Source organism: Phyllostomus hastatus, unplaced genomic scaffold (genome assembly GCF_019186645.2).
Source record: "Phyllostomus hastatus isolate PE091 unplaced genomic scaffold, TTU_PhHast_1.1 phas_scaffold_397, whole genome shotgun sequence".
Classification (NCBI taxonomy): Eukaryota; Metazoa; Chordata; class Mammalia; order Chiroptera; family Phyllostomidae; genus Phyllostomus; species Phyllostomus hastatus.
In genome coordinates, this window is record NW_025334029.1 from 4,544,553 (window position 1) to 4,565,678 (window position 21,126).

The 21,126-nt window shown below is 44.0% G+C and overlaps 1 pseudogene; it reads left to right on the plus strand.

Annotated features, from left to right (window-relative positions):
• The first annotated feature begins 817 nt into the window (after positions 1-817).
• Positions 818-21,126, plus strand: part of LOC123807041 — a 106,547-nt pseudogene continuing 86,238 nt past the window's right edge.

The following is a 21,126-nucleotide window of genomic DNA, read 5'->3' on the forward strand; positions in this document are numbered from 1 at the left end:
CTTTCACCTAATTTTCCCTGAATTTCAAAACCCCTCACAGCACCTTATTTATTCCCTGTTATAAAAGGCTGGCTTGGAAAGAAAATGTTAAGATGTTTTTTTGTTTTTTTTTTTTTTTTAGTGTGTGAACTCTCAGTCTTCTCAGATTGCCGGCCATCTGAATAAAGCGCCCATAAAGATTCAATCCCTGTCTCTGCTTATTCGGCTTAGTATGTGACAGGAGGCATGAACACCAGTGTCTTTTCCAGTTTCAGAACCATGAATAGCTTTCAAGACAGTGAATACCACTGGGCTGAAATCAAGGTGTCAGCAGGGCCATGATCCTTCTGAAGGCTCTAGGGGAGGATCCTTCCTTACCTCCTCTCTTTCAGCTTCTGGTAGCTCCAGGTGCTCCTTGGCTTTTGGCTGTGTCACTCCAATCTCTGCTTCCATCTTCACATGACCTTCTCTTTTGCATTTCTCTTCTTAGGACATTTGTCATTGGGTTTAGGGCCAACTTGGATAATCCAGACTGATCTGCTCTTGAAATCCTTACCTTGATTACACCTACAAAGATCCCTTTTTGAAATAAGGACACATTCACAAGTTCCAGGTGGGCATGTCTTTGGAGGCAACCACTGACTGTACTGCACTATGAGCATTTAAAAGCATTGGGAAGCGGTCCAGGAAGTGGTGAAGACCAGACACAGGAGGCTGTGGTGGCTGCCACAGTGGCTGCCTCAAGAGCTGCAGATCTGAGCCTGGACAAAGGCATGGCTATAAGACTGAGGCACTGGAGCTGAGGCAGAGACAGAGCCCCCTTGCTGTGACTGACACAATGTTTCCACAAAACAGGCATTCAGGCTCTTGATACTGGCTGGTCACACCTACTGCAGCAAGTAAAATTCACCATCTTGGACTCCTATGACCACATCAAAGACAAGTTTTATCTGCTGCATGCTCAGTACCACAGCCTGAAGCTCAAATGTGACAAACTGGCCAGTGAGAAGTTGGAGATACAACATCATTATGTGATGTACTAGAGATGTCCTATGGCTTGAACATTGAGATGCACAAGCAGGCTGAAATTGTGAAGAGGCTGAATGGGATCCATGCCCAAGTCCTCCCCTACTTTTCCAAAGAGCACCAGCAGCAAATCTCAGGAGCCATCAAAAGAGCTAAGCAGGTTATGGCTCCAGAGCTGAACTCCATCATTTGACAGCAGTTCCAAGTCCACCAACTGTTCCAGCTGCAGGCTCTGGCCCTCCCCCTGAGCCCATTACCTGTGAGACTGTAGTAGCCTTCACTGCCAGCAGTCACCACAGGCACCATCATCCTCTCGCTATCTGTGCTGGGTTCCCAGGCATACCTCTCCAAAGAAAGCAAGAACAGGCACCACCAGGAGGTTGACACCAGGTGGTCAGGATGGGGAGGGTGGGGGGACAAAAAGGAGACAAGACACACACACACAGAGAAATATTCACAGCAAGACAAATAGCTCTGAATTGCCTAAACTCCCAGTAGTACTTATGGTAGTCCCTGTGGCTTTAGCCCTGCTTGTGTGTCATTCCCCAGTTTTTCTCTGGTTCCTGGCTTTCCTCCTCCTCTCCCCTGCAGTCTGAATGGGTGAATACCTGGTTGTACCACAGATAAGGGAAGCTAAGGCCTGGAGATGAAAATGAGAGGCCAGGTCAGAGGGGAAAAAAACCTCAAGAAGTCTAACATGCCCTGCACTTCCCCATTTCTCACACATATAACTGACAATCTGCCTACTGGATCCCATCAGGGCATACACCAGCTTCCCACCTTGGCACTGCATGCAAACACCATGCTACTTGCCCCTTCCTGCCCTGGGCATCCTTTTCTCTTTCTACCTCCTACCAATTTGCCTCTGTTAGTTCCAGATACTCATGCCCACATGATCCTCTTTATTGGCCCAGTCAGGATGAGTAGGGTGGGGGTGAACAACACAAGATTCCCCTTCTCTCTTTCCTGGATAAAGATGAGGGTACTCAAGTTGTTTTTTTTTATTTATTTTATTTTTTCCCAATATACTAGCTTGTCTTTTAAGAAAGGAGATGAGTTATTTTTTTAAAAAAAGACTGAAAAGTGTTTTTTTTAAAGAAAGGAACACCCACACCTTTTAGACTGTCAGTTTTTGTTGTGTTGAGTTGTTTAAACTCTACATAGAAGTGAAAATGCTGTATCAATGGTGAGCTTAGCTGTGCCTTTCAAATAAAGATGTGAGAAGTTAAAAAAAAAGCATTGGGAAGCACAGTTTCCACTACTCAGTCTTCCTAGAGCTTGCTGCTACTGCTTGACCAGGCCCTGTTGCCACCCAGCTGTTGTGGCATGAGCAATCCATATGTCACCTGAATTTTTTTGTGACTGAAATGTGCATTTCCTCTGAGTTGGTTATTTCTCTCTTCCAGCCACACCCCAGCCAAAAAAGAAAAACGAAGTAAAAAAGAAAGAAAGAAGAAAAATGTTTCATACAGAGGATATGTGTATATTCCTTCATTCAACCACCAGATGTGTTTTCCCAAAGGGTGGAGCTTGGCTCCACCCTTGCTGGCAAGCCTTTGATGCCAAGCCTGGTGCTTGTGATATGCTGCTGAAATGCTCAGTGTGGCACTCAGGGTCACATGGACTCAGCCTACCTCCGTAGCTCTCTTCTCCCTATCCCCCACACATCTCCACACACATCTGTATCTCAGCCTGGCCCCTTTCTCACAGAATACCCTGTGCTCCTCTACCCTCAGTCTTCTGCTCATTTCTTCCTTATCTCGCATTCTTTTCTACACATGTTCAGGCTTAGCTCAAACCCCACCAACCCTAGTAGCATTCTCAGCCTGGCAAAGCTGAAAATTACACACTTTCTCTGCTCTAGTGCCTTCTCCAGGATCCATGTCAAGATTATTGTTGGCCTAGTGGCAAACTTACTTAACCAGGTGCCTCTTTTTCCCTCTGGGGATGGAGTTGAATTTGTCCTGGAGTCCCTGACACCTTCCACATGGTAAGAAATACAATGGATTTTTGTTAAATGGAATTGAAGAGATGTGTGCATATTGTTGTTTACTTCCTTGCTCAGTTGGCAAGGAAATTAACCAATTCCAAAAGGTGGGAAGAGGGAAGGGAAACCAGCTGGGAGCGAAGAGGTCTAGAGTCACCTAGCATAGAAGATGACATCTAAAGATTCTGAGTCCTGCTTTGGGCTCTCCTGCTATCCCTTTCCTGCAGGATGTCCCTAGTCCAGAGTCTCTCAGGCATCCCCTTTGCCTACTCTTTGAAGGCCTGCAGTTGTCTAGCCATAGAGATTTGGGATTCATTTTGTCAATACCTGAAATAAGTGTAGCTACTGTTCAGATTGCCTCAGTCTTTGCAGATGTTCCCCACATCCCCTCATGTTTCTTGCTTGCTTCTTCTTTGCATTAGCCAAGGCCAGATCTATTCCTTTCTACTCCTCTGGCTGTTGGGAATGTAAGCTTCACCCTGAAGCCCACAGCTAGCTAGACATCATACCCAAACACTAACTAAACAACATCCCTGGAGTCTTTCCTCAGTTCTTCCATGATTTACTGGCCCTTGTAAGTATAGCCCCCGCCCGCCCCCCCCCCCGCCCCGCAGGCACCAAACCACCCAACTATCACCCTCCCTAGAGACAGAGACTTGCTGTCTTTGTCCACAGCTTTTTCTCACTCCCTCAGGCTCTTCACACTTGCTCCCATGGGAGTGTCAGCCCAGGAATTCCATCCTGCCATCATTATGGTGGGGGAGAGGACAAAGCATGAACTCTGACATCAGCCTGGGGGTTCCTATCTCAGCTCTGTCTTTTACTAGCTTGTGACCTGCTCTGAGCTTGAGTTCCTAATGAACTTATTCATTTACTTACTCAGTAAAAAAGAAAAAAAATCTTTATGGAGCATGTACTGGGAGCCAGGCCTACTAAGTGCTAGCCAATGCTGGAATACAGCCATGTAAAGAACAGAATCCCTGCCCTCCAGAAGCTCACAGCTTGGTCCCGAGTGAGGTGCTAGCCATACAAATAAGCATGATAGGAAAAAACTAAGGATATAATGTGGGGTTGTGCTGTGCTCTCATGTGATGGTTGAGCTCCCAAATATTTCCCCCTCTCAATCATTATTTTATAAAAACACAGCAAAGGGCTAAGACTACAGAATTCTGGACTTGTAATAAAAAATCATTTTTCCTGCAATGATTTTAATAAGAAAGATTTAAAAATAGCTGTCACTTTATTCAGCTATTGCAGGCTAAGATAATCAGCTGCTCCAAAAGTCCTGAACAGCACATAAAGCCAAAGTCAAGGTTCTCAACCATCAAAATACTGTGTGTCCTCATTTTTAAGATAGTGTGATTGATAAGATGAAAACAACTTAATGACAGTTTTTCAGGAAGAAATAAAGAAGCAAAATTGTATTGAAGGTCCCCATGGAGAGCAGTGAGCATCAGCATTAACATGTGAGAAAGCATGTGGCTCCACAAAGCCTCTTTGCAGCCTGGCTCCCAACCACCAGAGGCCTGAGTTGCAGCCAGCCACTCTGCCCGGCTCCCAGTGGGAGATGCACAGGACCCACGCCCACGGATAGGTTCTCCCATGGGGAATCAGGCCTGCAATGTACCTAGGCTGCTACGAGTCTTGCTTTTTGCTAAAACTCCCTCACCCTGAACTGAGGACATTTACTGCAAAGCAACTTCCTAAAAACCATGTTAAACCTTCCAAGGATGAGTGTAACGGGTCCAACTACTTTTGCTTTTCCATTTGCAAATATCCTTCTTCTGTGATGTGAATACCAGCATCCTCTCCTATGTTTTCTGTATAAGGTAACCACCTAAAGCGAGCCTGTGCATAGTTGATGAGGACCTTCTTGTGACATGCTGAGTAAGACAATAAAAGCTCATTGGAGCAAGGGCCAAGGATTTTGCTCCCCTTGAGAGAAAAGCCATGCTGTCCTTTTTTCTCCACTGGATTCGGTAATCCATGTGAATGTCTCATTTCATCTATAATGACGTGGACCCCACAAGCCAGGGTCCACATCATAGCACAACCTACTTCATCCGTCAGTCACAGGCAACACTTCCTTCCCCTCCCGACCCCTGTAGCCTCATTCCCAACCTCCATCATGTCATCACTAAGACTAAGCTGTGTAGGTAATGCAAACTGGACCATCCTTGTAATACTTTCCTGTCCCATGGGAATCCCAGCAGGAGAAATGCTTGTGTGCAAGGAGGGGACAAGGGAAAGGAGCACCCACATCAGTCCCTGAGATAGGTCCAAGGCCTAGACTTCAGTGGCAGGGAAGCTATCAACATGAGACAAGCATTTAGGCAGTGAATTGACAGGATTGGTTGTTGAGAGGCTGGGGAGAGAAAAAATATTAGGGGGTTCAGTGGCACGCCCAGTTTTCTGACTGATTACTGAGACACATGCACCAGGAGGGAAAACTACGATGTCCAGAAGGCCTACCTCAGGGGCTGGATCCATCAGAGCACTGACTATGCACTAGGCTTCCATTTTCCTCTAGGGCCACCTCTGTGGTATTTGCAGAGGGACTGAGGAGGGGCAGCTGAGCTGGGTACCCACGTTCCAACCCTGAAGGGCCAGCTCCAGTGCTACCTCCTCCAGGTCTCTCTCTTAAACTCTCAGAGACCTTGCGCTCTTTGTGTTTCTCTTAGAACCTTGATCTTTCCCCTTAGCATTGGTAGTGTGTAGTTTATGCAGACTTCTGGCAAAGTTTCCCAGCAGCCCTGCTGTGATGCCCACCTGTGGAGTGGGGGTTGGGGGAGGCCTGCAGTCTCACTGCTGGGATTCCAACCTTTGGCTCCATCTCCTCCTGTGCAGGAAGGCTGAAGGAAGGGCTTTCTTCCATGGTACAACTGTGGAATGGAGTAATGGGGTTGTGCTCTGAGAGCCTCAAGAGGGTGCCTACCTGGCTTTTGGTAGATGCTTAGTAAGTGGTAGCTTTGCTGCTGCTGCTTATGGTTTCTTCTCTTTTCTTCCTTCTCCTTCTCCCTTCTTCCTTCTCCCTTTCACTGGCATTGTTGCTGTGGTATATGTGTTGGTTTCTTCTGACTGCCATAACAAATTACTACAAACTCAATGGCTTCAAACAACAGAAATTTATGCAGAAATTTATAATATGTATGTATGTATATATGTATGTGTGTATGTATGTATGTACGTATTTATCCTCTCATAGTTCTGGAGGCTAGAGTCTGAAATCAAGGTGTCAGCAGGGCCACACTCCTTTGGAGGACTCTAGAGTAGAATTCTTCCTTTTCTCTTCCAGATTCTGATGGCCCCATGCATTCTTCAGCTTATGGCTATATCACTCCAATCCGTGCTCATCTTCATATCACCTTCTCTGCTGTGTGTTTCAAATCTCCTGCCTTTCTCTTATACAGACACCTGTCACTAGATTTAGGGCCCACCTGAATAATCCAGAATAGCTCATCTCCAGATCTTTAATTTTATTATAACTGCAAAGACCTTTTTTCAAATAATGTCATATTCATAGGTTCCAGATGAACATCTTTTGAGGGTCACTATTTGAAATAATAGAGTATGAATATTAGGATTTCCCATCAACCCCAAGATCACAAGCCATGCCACATGCATTTTTTCTGGGTTGGGCCCCTGTAGGGCACTCCAAAAGATAAATTCCAATAGCCATAACTGGAGGCAAGACCACATCTTATATCAAATTTCCAGAACTCAAGAGAGACTTGTCTCTGGAGATTAGGTGAGTCAATTCCATCAGTAGTCTGGCAGGGGAAAGGGAGGCTCCCAGAGGAGGTCCTGGGGGAGGTCCAGGCTCTTCTCTCATTGTCTTTGTTTTCTTTAAATTTAGAGCAAATGTATTCTTTTTTTCAGATTTTATTTATTTATTTTCAGAAAAAGGAGAAGGTCAAGAGAAAAAGAGGGAGGGGAACATCAATGTGTGAGGGATACATCAATTGGTTGCCTCTCACACACCCTCAACTGGGAACCTGGCCCACAAACCAGGCCTGTGCCCTGACTGGGAGTCAAACCAGTGACATTTTGGTTAGCAGGCCAGTACTCAATCCACTGAGCCACACCAGCTGGGGCACTTCCTTCAGTTTTTTTTAACTTATTGATTTTAAAGAGAGAAAGGAAGGAGAGAGAGAGACAGGGAGAAACATCGATTTGTTGTTCCACTTATTAATGCATTCACTGGTTGATTTCTGTATGTGCTCTGACCAGGAATCAAACCCTTGGCATATCAGGGTGATGCTCTGACCAACTGAGCTACCCAGCCAGGGTGCTTTCAACAGGTTTTGAAAGGCATCTTCTGTGTACCTGGCCAGTATTATTTGCTGGGACACAATGTTAAGTAAAGATCCCTAGGCCTCTCCCAGCAGTCAGAGGTATCTTTCAGCTCCTGCTCCTGTGCTAGCTGTTGCCCAGACTTCCCTAAGAGGATCCCAAGGGGCTCTCCTATTGCCCACCAGAGACACACACCAGCAGGAGGCAGTTGTCCCCGATACACAGAGGGTCTTCACACTGGTTCTGAACCTAAAGTCCTAGGTTTGAGCCCTAATAACAATCTGTCACTTTGGGCCACTTCACTGAGGTAAAATGGCAGCTATGAAACTGATGTGGCTGTGAAATATATGCAGAGAGGGAAGTGGTTGCTTTCAAAACCTGCAAAGGTCCTTGTTACAGGCATTCATAGACATGGTGGGCCACTCCTCACACCTGTGTGGTCTTGGGGCTGGAACTGATCTGTCTCCTGTGCCACATATGAAAAACTAACGCCCTTGTGCTGAGAAAAACAGAGCCTGGGGAGAAAGTTCAAAGGAGAGAGGGAGCCCATGCAGAGCTTAGCAACACCCCCCCACTTACATGTTTCTGAGCTGGCAATGATGGAACAGAACAGAAGACCATGATCTTTCACCAAAGGGAGGAGGGGACAACCCAGTGACCAATGTTGGTGATTAGCTGCAGGAAGAGAGCCCTTTATTCCAGGCATGTATATGTCTTTTAATTTCCTGTTGTGGGTTCCCGTGGGGGGCCAGTAACTGTGCAATTGGTATTATTCTCCAACCTCAAAGGATGCAGTCACTCTGTGGAAGATAGTTCCAGGTGGTACAGAGTGCCACCTGCACTCCCAGCTTCCTGATTAACTGCTCTACACAAACCTCCACATGCTGGGGGAGGGGAGGTGACAGGCCAAGGGGGTCTGTTCCATGGTCCAGGTGGGACTTCTCCTCGGCTGAAGGCAGCAACAATCAGGTCTGAGTTGACCAAAGTCTGAGTTGACCATGGCACCTTCCCAGTTTTGTACAAAACAGAATTAAAAGGTGCTCTTGGTGACAAAGGGACATGGCCCCCTAAAGCAATTGAAGACACAGAAGTCACCAAGCAGGCTAATTAGAGAGTGGTGATTTGCATTAAAAGAAGACCCTTTGCTTTATAAAAGTTCTCCCAGGGGCTGAAATAGATGGAGCTCTGGAGCAGGGAAGGGAGGGAGGCAGGTAAAGATTCAATTTACAAAACAGTGATTTGCCCACAACTCATCCATAGCATGCTTTGTTGTGTAAAGCCAGCCCATCTGTACTGACTTTTGACCTGCTTCCTAGCCCCAAGATTTTTTGTATCGCCAAAGACACAAGCCATCTTTCTCCCAGCTCACAAGCACACACCCCTTCTTTACCATGCCCTGGCAGTTTCACAAAGGAGAACATGTAGCTGCTTCCCAGGCTGCCACCTGGTTTTGAAGACAAACACGGTGGCCTAATGCTTCAGTCCCAGGAAGGGAGGGGTAATGAGGGGGCTAGAGGAGTGGGGCAGGCAAGGCCTGAGTATCTGTCCTGCTGAGCCATCAGCAAGTTTCCTGTCTTATTCTGTCTTTAGGGCCTAAGTGGTCACATTTACAGAACAAAGGAAGGTTGACACAGTAATCTCTGAAGACTGGGAGGCCCTGGGGATTTCCTTCACCTATGTAGTAGAATAAGGACATTGCCCTGGATAATGTCCAGAATAATGGTGATGGGGAAAACAAAATAAGTTTGTGGAAGTACTTTAGAAATTGTACCTTTTACAGTTACTGGAGATGTGGAAGGAGGGGAGGTGGCCTGTCTCCCTATTAAAGGGGGCATTTTAAAAATTACCTGTCATACCATCTAAGTGCTCAGAATGTCTGAAATATGCTCAGTGGGTGTGCATGCCAAGTGATGAGACATTTAAAAGACTAGTTTGGCAGGCTCCATGATATTTACATTCTAATCAGTTCTCAGTGGAAGTAAACTATTTCCCCTGCATTGTGAAATTTAGGGAAAAGCATATTGCCAAAATGCAAAACTTGAGTTGCACAAAATTTAACTGGATCTTAGTTTGGAATAGTAGGGACCTAAGGAAATGACATGGAAATGCCCATCAGAAATAACTTCTTGAAATTAAAACTAATTTTTTCTTTTTTTTTCCCAGTAGCACATTATTTAGTTAATTAATCAATTAATGTTTTATTGTTGATACTATTACAGATGTCCCCATTCCCCACTTTGGTTGGCCTCCACACATCCCCCACACACTTCTCTCTGTTGTCTGTGTCTATGAGTATTAGGTATATCATATGAAGATATTAGCCAAAAAACTTGTCCAGGCTCTGGAACTTGCAAAACAAAGGCACCAGGTTTTCTTGAGAGGGAGGAGTGGGAAGGTAGAAGGTGACAGTGGGGTAAGAGCAGTCTCTCTATAACTTTGTGGTTTTGGTGGCTGGAGGCCTCTGAATTTGTATCCCTTCCAAATTCCACCATTGCTGAAATTGAGAAACAATCTTTGTCCCCCAAAAACTTGTAGACACCTTAAGGATTCAAAGTGATTTTTAAAAGTTCTGAAATCCAAACCTCAATTGAAGAGTTGTTCTCAGAGCTAGAAATTCTAAAGGACTTAAAATAACAAAAAAATAAAAGCAACAGAGGAGCAAGAACAGAGAAAGGGAGACAGAAGAGAAAGAATTACAACATTTCCTGGTAATTTTAATTTCCACATCATAAAGCAACACTAAGTTGTCAACCATTATACTTTCCAGTGCTGCCTACTATGACCACAGGAAACAATCTTGAGGAGAGAAGAATGTAGAACTCACTCCTTCCTGCTCTGTTCTGGCCTGATGTGGAGATCACAAAGGAAGGAAGAGCCCCCCAAAAGTTGCCAACAGTCTCCTTTCTCCAAGGTGAATGGTTGATTTTCATCCTCACTAGAGGATAAGTGCTGCCCCAAACTCCCTCCTGAACTGTACTTACCTCAATGCCAGAGAAACCTAGAATCTGACAAAGGCCACTTCAGGTTGGCAGGGGCATCTAGGATTCAGTGTAGGAGGCAGTGACAGAATCCAGAAGTAATCAGTGCAGTCTCAATCAGCAGGATTCTCATATCCTCAGCAATGGAATGACAGGCTATGGCCTCTATTCTTCTAGTCCCTTCCTTCAAGTGTTCAGATAAGTCAAATGACAAGCCTCAAGCAAGAGGCTTCAAGTTGGTGGCTCTCAGCAGCTTCCTGTTCCTGAACCATTATCATCCTCTCCTGAAATCTTCCCATCCTCCATTCCTGCAGCACAGGAGCACCAAACCAGTAAGCTTCTTAAGTGTTCATATTAAAAAAAAAACAAAACAAAACACCCAGTGGACCAGTCAACATGGACATGCTGTTTATTACTCACATTACAGAGGAATGCAGCAACAGCAGCAGGTTGGTACAAGAGATACTGTACCTCTTCCAGACTGAGGATCATTATAATGGGTCCTGTAATCAAGCAAACTGAAGCTCATTAATGTGGTGCCTTGATGTATGACCCAATAATTAATGTTCAGGGAAACAGGTTTTCAATTACATGATTCCAGCCTCAGCTGGTGTAGTGGGTAGCTGAGAGTACTCCTGCTTCCCACCAGGTTATAAGCTAAAACCATGCCCAGAAGTTCCCCATATCCTTATCTGTTCTTAAGTTGGCTGCACAAATAGTTCTCCATCCTCTCTAAAAGGTATATTTGTGGGTTTCAGAGCCACCACCTTATAGCAGCTCTTTCCTTCAAGATCTGGGGTACATTGTTCTCAGCCTCCATGCAGTAGTCCAAGAAAGCATGTGTTGTGTTACACTGGAACATGGTGGGGTCTGGGGAGGCACACGTCCCAAGAGAGTGGTCCCTCCATATGTCCTTCAGAGAAGCAGAAGTCAGCATTCTCTCGTCACAGCTCAGCATTCTAGTCATCTCTCACGAACTTGTGCTTGGTTCAGCATGTTCCTGCATAGCTCCATCAGCTTTTGAGATCCCCACACAGCTCCATCAGCTCTTTCCTTATATCCTTTCCTCAGCCTGCATGGATGCCTTCCTTACTATCCCAGGCTGCATGGCTGACTCTCCTTATTTCATTGCTTTTTCCTCATGGCTGCCTTCTGAGAGGAGCAGACGTAGCTCTTCCCTCACTATAGACAGCATGGCTGAATCTCCCTCTGGCTCTCTCAGCTCACCCCTATTTTAAATGCTGACCTGGAGCTTCCTATGTGACCTTGTATCCAGTCCCTCCTATAATGTGCTACTTTTGCCAGTTCCCCATATCTTTTACTTTCTTTCAGCTGGCATCTTTAGTAGGGGCAAGTGTCTCCCATGATGAATGGACATCTGGGGTGGGCCTACACCTCCCCTGGCTATGTCATGAGTCCCTGAATGCTCCCAAAGTCAGGTATGCCTTTGCCTGGGGTGGCAGCACAGCTATCAACTAGCTATCAACTTGCCATTGTTATGGAAAGTATCTTAATCACAGTATCATCCCCTTTTCCCACTTTCCAACCATGGGCTGTGGAGAATATTCTTTGTTATTTGGGAGGACCCCCTGTTTTGCACCCCGTTTCAGTCCCAGACAGAGGCAACATGGGTCCAGGTTGCACAAACTTATGTGTGGCCTGGAGCTACATCACATCAGTGGGTAGTGCAGATGGAGAAGGTCAAGAAGCAGTCACAGGACAAGAAGCCACTCCCAAAAGTGGGTAAGGAGTGAGTTATAACCCATTCCCAAAACAATGCACATTCCTTCTAGCCAGAGCATCTCTGACTAGCCCTCAGTGATGGGGGTGGGGAAGGGATTTGTATTGACCCCTCACTCTACCCCAACATTTTTCTTCCACCTCACATTGTTCACGCTAATTCTTCTGATGGGGGACCTGTGTGGTGAGTATGTTGGCACACTTCATCCATATACCACAGATACAGTAAAGACTCCATCCTAAGACTAAAAGTACAATACAAAAGCCAAAGAGACCCAGGAGGAGGGAATGTCACCGATAGTCTATAGCAGTCAGTACCATAATACTCTTCCACAGGGCTGCTGGCATCCACCCCATGAGTTGCATGGTTTCATTTGTAGTCCCATTTCTGCATTCAGTACATAGAGGTACAGGCTGTTGTATTGTACCTGTAGTGCTAACAGCCACCCCACTCCATCCCAAACTGCATATGTGAGCAATGGCTTGATGCAGTTAGTCTGTTCTTATGATAGAAAACACCTTCTCATGTGACTGTTTAAAGAGGGGGTTTTCCAGCCTTGCAGCCAGTACTGGCATGTCTAGTTGGCAAGGTGAATCCACCATGGCAGGCTGGTAGAAGCCAAGGTTGAGAACTCCGTGCAGACCCAACAGTCTGAGTGGTTGTTCTCAGCAGCCAACAGTTCCACCTATTGGGGGGAAGGTGTTGCTTCCACATAATTCAGCCAGACAACCCCCAAGAATTTGACAGGTAAACAAGGTCACAGTATATATTCTATGAAAACAGAAAGAACACAGAGGTTAATAAACACAGCAAATCATAAGCCAGTTTCTGAATCTACAAGAATGTCAGATGAGAAGGCTTCCAATTGCAAGGCTTTTGCTGGAATGAAATTAAGTAGTGACAATCTGATAGATCCTCTTTGTAGTTTAAATGTCTCTGGTGATATCATCAGGTACTCAGGTAAATTCTGTAAACTTGATATTGCATCAGCACTTCTCAATAATTCCAAATCAAAGGATGAAGGAATAATGAAATACTAGTGTAAAAAGAAAAATGGAGAAATTCAAGACTCTATTTCATAGGTGAGAAATAAAATTTTACTGACAATTCACAATTATACTCTACTTTCCATAATTGTGTATAATATATTTTATTGAAATATAGTTTTCTCCCTAAACTCATCCTCATTTTTATCAAAGAGCCAAATCAAGACCAATTCATTTATTACATTGTCCAGTTTCAATTCAGCTTGATTATTTGCATAAACACAACAGGAATGAAAATAGATAATATAGGCTCTTTAAGACTGCTTTGCTGGAACTTACACAAGGAACCTTCAGATTGAGCTTCAGTCAGTCCACACACATCTGCCATCAGGTTTTGCCTGCAGTAAGTGCCTACATTCCTCAAGTCCTCGAAGGTTCCATTGTGTCTTAAGGTTTCTCCTTACCATCTTTCAGGAAAGCAATCTTCACTCCTTACCTGGAAAGACTGCTATGATCCACATGACCAAACACAGTACCAGGCCATTTCTCCAGTGGGCTTTTATTGGCTTCAAAAGTCAATCCCAGTTCCTCAAGGCTTTCTGGTAACAACCAGAACCCAGGCATGCCTCCTTCAGGCATGACATTCCAGTCAAAGTCTTGGTTAATACAATCACAATTAGAAACTGGCTTTATGTATTCTGTTATGAAGAAATCAGATTCTTATTGGATTTATGCAAACAAACATATTGTCATGGAAGGAATAATATTCACTCATTAAGAGCTTCCAAATTCCAGAGGGATCAGGTAGGGAGAAAAGTATAAATGCCTCAATATTGTTTATGAAAGTATAGTTTACCAAAGTGCTTTAAGAGACATAAAGTTTTCTTATGTCTGAAAAACACTGATTAGCAATATTTTTAATAAAAAGCTATAAAAGCCACTATTATCTTGAGTTTATTATATTCCATAATTAATTTCTGTTTATCTTGATAATCTGCAAGCACCTCTATAAATCCAATCATTTCACAGAGCTCCAGCAATATTCACTAGGTTCAAAGGTATGATCTGAAAATTAGTTCTCAGAAATACGCAATCCAGAACAAGTCACAGTCCTCTCCATGAACCCCTCCCAAGATAGAATATATTTTTGCACATGCATTAGAGAAAACAATGACCGTTTATAAATGACAATACTTAAAATGACATGGCTATAGAGTTGAGTATAATGCAATTGACAAAGGAATTTGCTTTCCTGCAACATTTTAAGATAACTAAAATTACAAATGACAGTTTATCATAACTTTTTATAGAAAATCTACTTTAATAATAAAAAACATTTGTATACAGAAAGAACATACTTATTATTTCTTTATTTTACAAAGTGTTCCATTTATTTTAGGCATATTAAATAGGCTAAATTACTTCAAAAACTTATTTTATAGAAAAGGAAAAACAAGTTCTTGAGGTATTCCAGGGACCCACTGGAATAACTCAAAGTCATTTCTCAGTTAAAAAGTCTCTTAAAATTTAAATTTGGGGAAGGCTTTTAAATAAACTTAACCAAAAGGTTATAATGTAAACTTTTGTAAAACAACACGTTTTTTTACAGTAAAAACTTCAAAAGACATTAATTAAACTTAAAACTGGTTTTCATCTCAAATAATTTTTCCAGACCACAGGATCCTGTATAAGTTATATAAGTACTTAATATCTTTAGGCCAATAAAATATTACCCCCTAGTTATGCCATCCAGAGGAAGAAAACACACCACATGTAATGCACAGACAAACATATATCACATGAAGACCATACACATGAAGACTAAACATGAAAAGACCATTTGAGGACTTTCGGCCAAGACAGTGGTGTAGGTAGACAGACTTCATCTCCTCACACAACCACAAGAAGGATAACAACCAATATAAAACAAAAACAACCAGAACTGCCAGAAAAATCAAACTGTATGGAAGTCTAGCAGCCAAGGATTTTTTAAAAGATTTTATTTATTTATTTTTAGAAGGGAAGGGAGGGAGAAAGAGAGAAACATCCATATGTGGTTGCCTCTCACATGCTCCTTATTGGGGACCTGGCCCACAACCTAGGCATGTGCCCTGACTGGGAATTGAGCCAGTGACTCTTTGGTTCACAGGCCAGCACTCAATCCACTGAGCCGCACCATCCAGGACAGCCAACAACCAAGGATTTAATGAAGAAACATTCATCCAGACAGGTAGGAAGGGTGGAGACTGGGAGCCAGAGCAGGGAGGATGAGGTATGGCCTAGTGAGGCAGCAGTGGTGAAACAGCAGTGGCAAAGGCCAGAGGAACAGGTGGCCCTAACTTCACATGCTGCAGATAAAAACTGGAGGCGGGGAACAACTGGGGAGTGAGCAATCCAAGCTCCAGTAGACTGTGCAGCCCAGGGTCCCAGTGCCAGAAAAATAAATGCTCATATTCTCTGGATAAAAAAACTCAGTGGGGATGAGGGCACCTGAAGAAACCACTGGTCTCTCAGAATAGCCTTGTTCAAGGGCCCACAGGGTCAGAGAACATATGAAAACCCACCCACTCTAGGAATCAGCACCAGAGCAGCAGGTAGAAGAGCATCAGTCACGTATGGGAAGTGGGGAAAGTGACTGGAAACAGGGCGAGAGCCAGGCAAGTGACATTGTTCACTCTCCCACCCCTATACCACATACAGCACCACAAAGCAGCAAAGAGCGTTGCACTGCTCTAGTGAATACCTAAGGTTTTGTCCCTTACAACATAACAGATGACCAACACAGGGAGTCGAAGCAGCTCTACCTAATACAGATACACAGGGAGGCTGCCAAATTGAGGAGACACAGAAATATGGCCCAAATGAAAGAACAGATCAAAACTCCAGAAAAAGAACTAAGTGATGAGGAGACAGACTACCTATCAGATGCAGAGTTCAAAACACTGCTAATCAGGATGCTCAGAGAAAGGACTGAGTATGGCCACAAAATAAAGGAAGAGGTGAAGGCTATACAAAGCAAAATAAAGAAAAAAATAAATGTAGGGAACAAACAGTGAAGGGAAGGAAACTGGGACTCAAACCAATGATATAGAACAAAAGGAAGAAATAAACATTCACCCAGAATAGAAAGAAGAAACAAGAATTCAAAACAAACAAGGAGAGGCTTTGGAAACTATGGGACAACTTTAAACATACCAACATCCAACTCATAGCAGTGCCAGAAGGAGAAGAGAAAGAGTAACACATTGAAAACTGCTCTGGCTGGTGTGTCTCAGTGGATTGAATGCCAGCCTGTGAACCAAAGGGTCACCAATTTGATTCCCAGTCAGGGCACATGCCTGGGGTGAGGGTCAGGTCCCCAGTTGGGGACAGGTGACAGGCAACCACATATGGATGTTTACCTCCCTCTCTTTCTCCCTCCTTTCCCCTCTAAAAATAAATGAATAAAATCTTAAAAAAAAAAGAAATTGAAAACCTATTTAAAAAAATAATGAAAGAAAACTTTGTCAGTTTGGCAAAGGAAATAGACCTACAAGTCCATGAAGCTCAGAGAGTCCCAAACAAGTTGAACCCAAAGATGGACACACCAAGATACATCATAATTAAAATGCCAAAGTTTAAAGAGAAAGAGATGATTTTCAAAGGAGCAAGAGAAAAGAAGAGAGATACCTACAAAAGAGTTCCCGTAAGACTATCAGCTGATTCCTCAAAAGAAACTTCAGGCAAGAAGGGACTGGCAAGAACTATTCAAAGTCATGAAAAGCAAGGACCTACAACCAAGACTATATCCAGCAAAGCTTTCATTTAGAATGGAAGGGCAGATAAAGTGCTTCCCAGGTAAGGTCAAGTTAAAGGAGCTTATCATCACCAAGCCCTTATTATATGAAATGTTAAAGGTACTGATCTAAGAAATGGAAGATCAAAAACTATGAACAATAAAATGACAACAAACTCACAACTATCAACAACTGAACCTAAAAACAAAAACTAAGCAAACTAGAACAGGAATAGAACCAAAGAAATGGAGATCACGTGGAGGGTTTTCAGTGGGGAGGGGGCAGGGAAGAATGGGGGGTGAAGGTACAGAGAATGAGAGGCATAACTTGTAGGCATAAAATACATGGGGAGAAGTGAAGAATGGTACAGGAAACAGAATTCAAAGAACTTATATGTACAACCCATGGACATGAACTAAGGCAGAGGGAAATGCTGGAAGGTTGGGGGCTGCAGAGTGGAGTAGGGATAAAGGGGAGAAAAAATTGGGAAAACTGTAATAGCAAAATCAATAAAATATACTAAAAAAAAAGAAACCTGGTGACAAAAGATAAATGCTGCAGATAGAGGACCAGACATTATAGTAATGAAAAACAATTCTAGGTCCCACCTAAGTCAGAGAATGTCACCAGAGAGAAATTAGGTAGGGGAAGGGGTAATGAAACCCGACAGAGGTTTTTTTCTTTACAAATTTAATCACGATCTTCATGCAACTTTCACAAATTTTGTTATCCATTCAGAAATAAACATCTTTAGAATAATGTACTTTCAGTCCTTGGCCTTCAAAATTGCATCCCCGTGCCTTATGCCTTCTAATATTAAAGCCATACAATTTCTTTCCAACTTAAATGTAAGTAAGTAGCATTCTTTTTTTTTTAAGATTTTTTATTTATTTATTTTTAGAAAGGGGGAAGGGAGGGAGAGAAACATCAATGTGCAACTGCCCCTTGCATGCCACCTACTGGGGACCCATCCCAAAACCTAGGTATGCGCCCCAACCCAGAATTGACCCTGCAACCCCTTAGTTCACAGGCCAGTTCTCAATCCTCTGAGCCACACCAGCCAGGGCAGTGATTATCATTCTTTAGATTGACAAATTTGTGAATACATTTCATAAATCTTACCCCATATACTAGACCTTTGGCAAAACAATTGTAATTAATCTAAAATGCAACCTAAGCTGCTCCTTTCCAAAACAGAAACAAAATCTAAAGCAAAGACAAACTTTCAAGAAGAGATTAGGACTAGACTTAGAATCCCATATCTTTATTTTTCTCTCTAACTTAAGTTCACTCTCTAACTGCCATACCTTTGCTTCAGCTAATTCTTTCTTTTCCCCCAATGAAGGTTGGTGGGGGGGACTTCGCCTACAAGGCCCCTGACCACCACAGATGAGAATAAGTCTAGCAAGACACAATCTTCTTGGGGAGGAAAAGTGGCTGATCTCTCAAAGGGGAAGGGCCAAGAGCCTGTTCCTCGGTGGGCTTTTATTGGGTTCATTTTTGCACAGGAATACAGGTAAAGCTCATTAATCATTATCAGCCAGTAAGGATCAAACAATAGATGACATACAAAGAACTCTGAGGGCCTATTTTGAGTCAGCATCAGATAGCTAAAGAGCCATAAAACTTTGAGGAACAAACTCACTTCTTGCTTGGACCTTTATCATTTAATTGAGACCATTCTTAACAAAGCAGGTTTCACAGGATTTTATTATTCTTTGTTGGGCCTGATCATCAGGGAACCCGCCCTCTCTATCACAGGGCTGCATGCCCTCTGTCATTGTTTCAAGCTTAAATCAGGCAGTGGAAGTAAGGCAGCCTAGAGATTAGGAGACTTCTTGCAGACAGAATGAGGACTCAGGCTATGTCAAAACCGAGGGGTGAGGGTCCATCACCCCCTTTCTCCACAGCCCCCCAAGTCCTTCCCTGGGGCCTCCCCATGATCATGCCTATCTTAGGTTGTTCCTCCCTTGGGGAATCTTACCCGTCATTGGCTAACCGATCAAGCATTTGGGGGCCAGGCAGGATGAAGTAAAAGGAGCAGTAGCGGCACTCCTGCCAGGGAGGTTAGCTTTGTCTCCTTAGTAGTGGTCACTCAGCCTTAACCATGTGGTGGGGGGCAGGGGGGTTACAGTTTCTAAAACCAGGCAGGATGGTTCCCAACAGAAGGTCCTCTGAAAGGCCTGTGGGAAGACTGGGGCCATCCCCCCCAATACTAGTGCACCATTCTGGGATTCCCCCTGCTAATTCCAGGGTTACCCATGGACTCCCCCACCCAGTATGTTATCAAATGCAGTCCACCAGACAGGGGTATTTTCCAAAACATCCTGTTCATGATGCCAACTGTGGCACAGGAGCTCCAAAGCAGCAAGCTGCTTAAGTTTTCATGATATCCTGGAAAAAAAACCCATCTAATGGGCCAACCAATGTGAACATGCCATTTATTACTCACATTACAGGGGAGTGCACCAATGGTGGCAGGTTGGTGCTCCTCCAGTCTGAGGCTCGTTATAAGGGTCCCAGACAAAGGCAGCACGGGTTCAGGTTGCACAAACCTACATGTGCCCAGAGCTATATTACATCAGTGTGTAGTACAGAGGGAAAAGGTCAAAAATCAGTCACAGGAAAAGAAGCCTCTCCCAAAGGGAGACAAGGAAGGAGTTACAATCCATTCCCAAAACAATATACATTCCTTCTGGCCAGAGATTCTCTGACTAGCCCTCAGTCATGGGAGGGGGGAGAATGATGTGTTGACCTCCCAACTCCCACCCATGCAGGCCCTGGGGAAACTTTGCCAAGAGCAGAGGAGGGCTTCTACCTCTGTCTGGGTGATGAGAGGGCTGCCCTCTGTCCCAGTTTTGCCACTAGCCACTTGTATGAGTTGTCTGTGGCTGCTGTAAAAAAATGACCACTAATTTAACGGCTTAAAAGAATGTAAATTTACTCTTGTTACAGTTCTGGAGGGCTTAAGCCTCAAGTCAGTTTCACAAGGCTAAAGTCAAGTTATCAACAGAGCTGGTTGCTATTAGAGACTCTGAAGGGAGAATTCATTTCTTTGCTCTTTCCAGCTTCTACTGACACCTGAATTCCTTGGCTTGTGGACCCTTCCTTCATCTTCCAACTGTTATCAGTCCAATCTCTGCTTCCAACATCACACTGCCTTCTCTTTTATCTGTGTCAAATCCCCCCTACCTCCCTCTTATAAGGAAACTTGTGGTGGCATTTAGGGCCCATCCAGAAAATCCAGGATCATCTCTTCTTCTCAAGATCCTAAATTTAATCACATCTGCAAAGTCTCTTTTGGAGTATAACACTTACAGGTTCCAGAGACTATGACATGGATATCTTTGGGGGCCAGTATTCAGCATCCCACCTCAAGTATGGGTCTTTGGGAAACTGAGTCACCACACCTATCTGAAACTTAGTTTCTTCATTTTACAAAAGGAATGACGATTCTGCCCTACTGACCTCTTGGACTTAATGGGAAGTTCCAGGGAGATGGTAGATGTCATGGCAGTTTGTAGGCTGCTGAGTGAAAACCTCACCACTGGGGCCGGTTCTTGCTTCCCTTTGTATGAAGCTAAGGTCCCCTCAGTTTAATCACCCACAGCCCAGGAATGCTGCCTCCAAGGCCCTCCTGCAGCATGCCTTGATAAGTGCTCTCCAAGTTGAGCTTGTCCTTAAGCTGACTCTCTCCTCACACCCTGTCCCAGTAAGTGACACTGGAAGGTGGAATGTCCCTGGGTGGGTGGAAGCCATTCTGGCTTTGATCCCAGGCATAGGCTAGTGATCATCTCAATTGCCTAATATTTCTGTTCCCACTTGGCTATGTTGTGGTTCCAATGAGATCCATGTGTATGTAAATAGGATTATCAGTATAAAGTTCTCAACACAGTCCTTGGGACAGAGGAAATAACCCATAGTGATTATTTTCTGAGTAGCAGTTAAAGCAGTCTGTTCTCATCACCCTTTTGCTACCTCTAGAAGGAACCATCATTTACTTCTTCCTCTGCAAGACATCATAAGATTAGAACAAGCAGCCTTGGAATTGGTGCCATTCCAGCCCTCTGCCAGTTGCTTTCCACAGTCACTTTGGTGAATCAGGCTGTACTATCAATGTCAGTTGGCCAGCTCAACTGCAGGCAGGTCATCGTTTTTGTTCAGAAGCTGATAAGAAGTAGGCAAGGGAAAGCAAATCTCCAAATGAAAATATTGGCAAAACCACCTGGGCTCAAGGCCACAGCTGGTTCCTGGGGCTTGGTGAAGACCATGGAGATTACCAGCAAGCTTCCAAAGTAAATCAGTTGTCTCTCTACCCAAACCCAGGAAAGTCACATCTGCTACTACCTCAGTGGGAGGT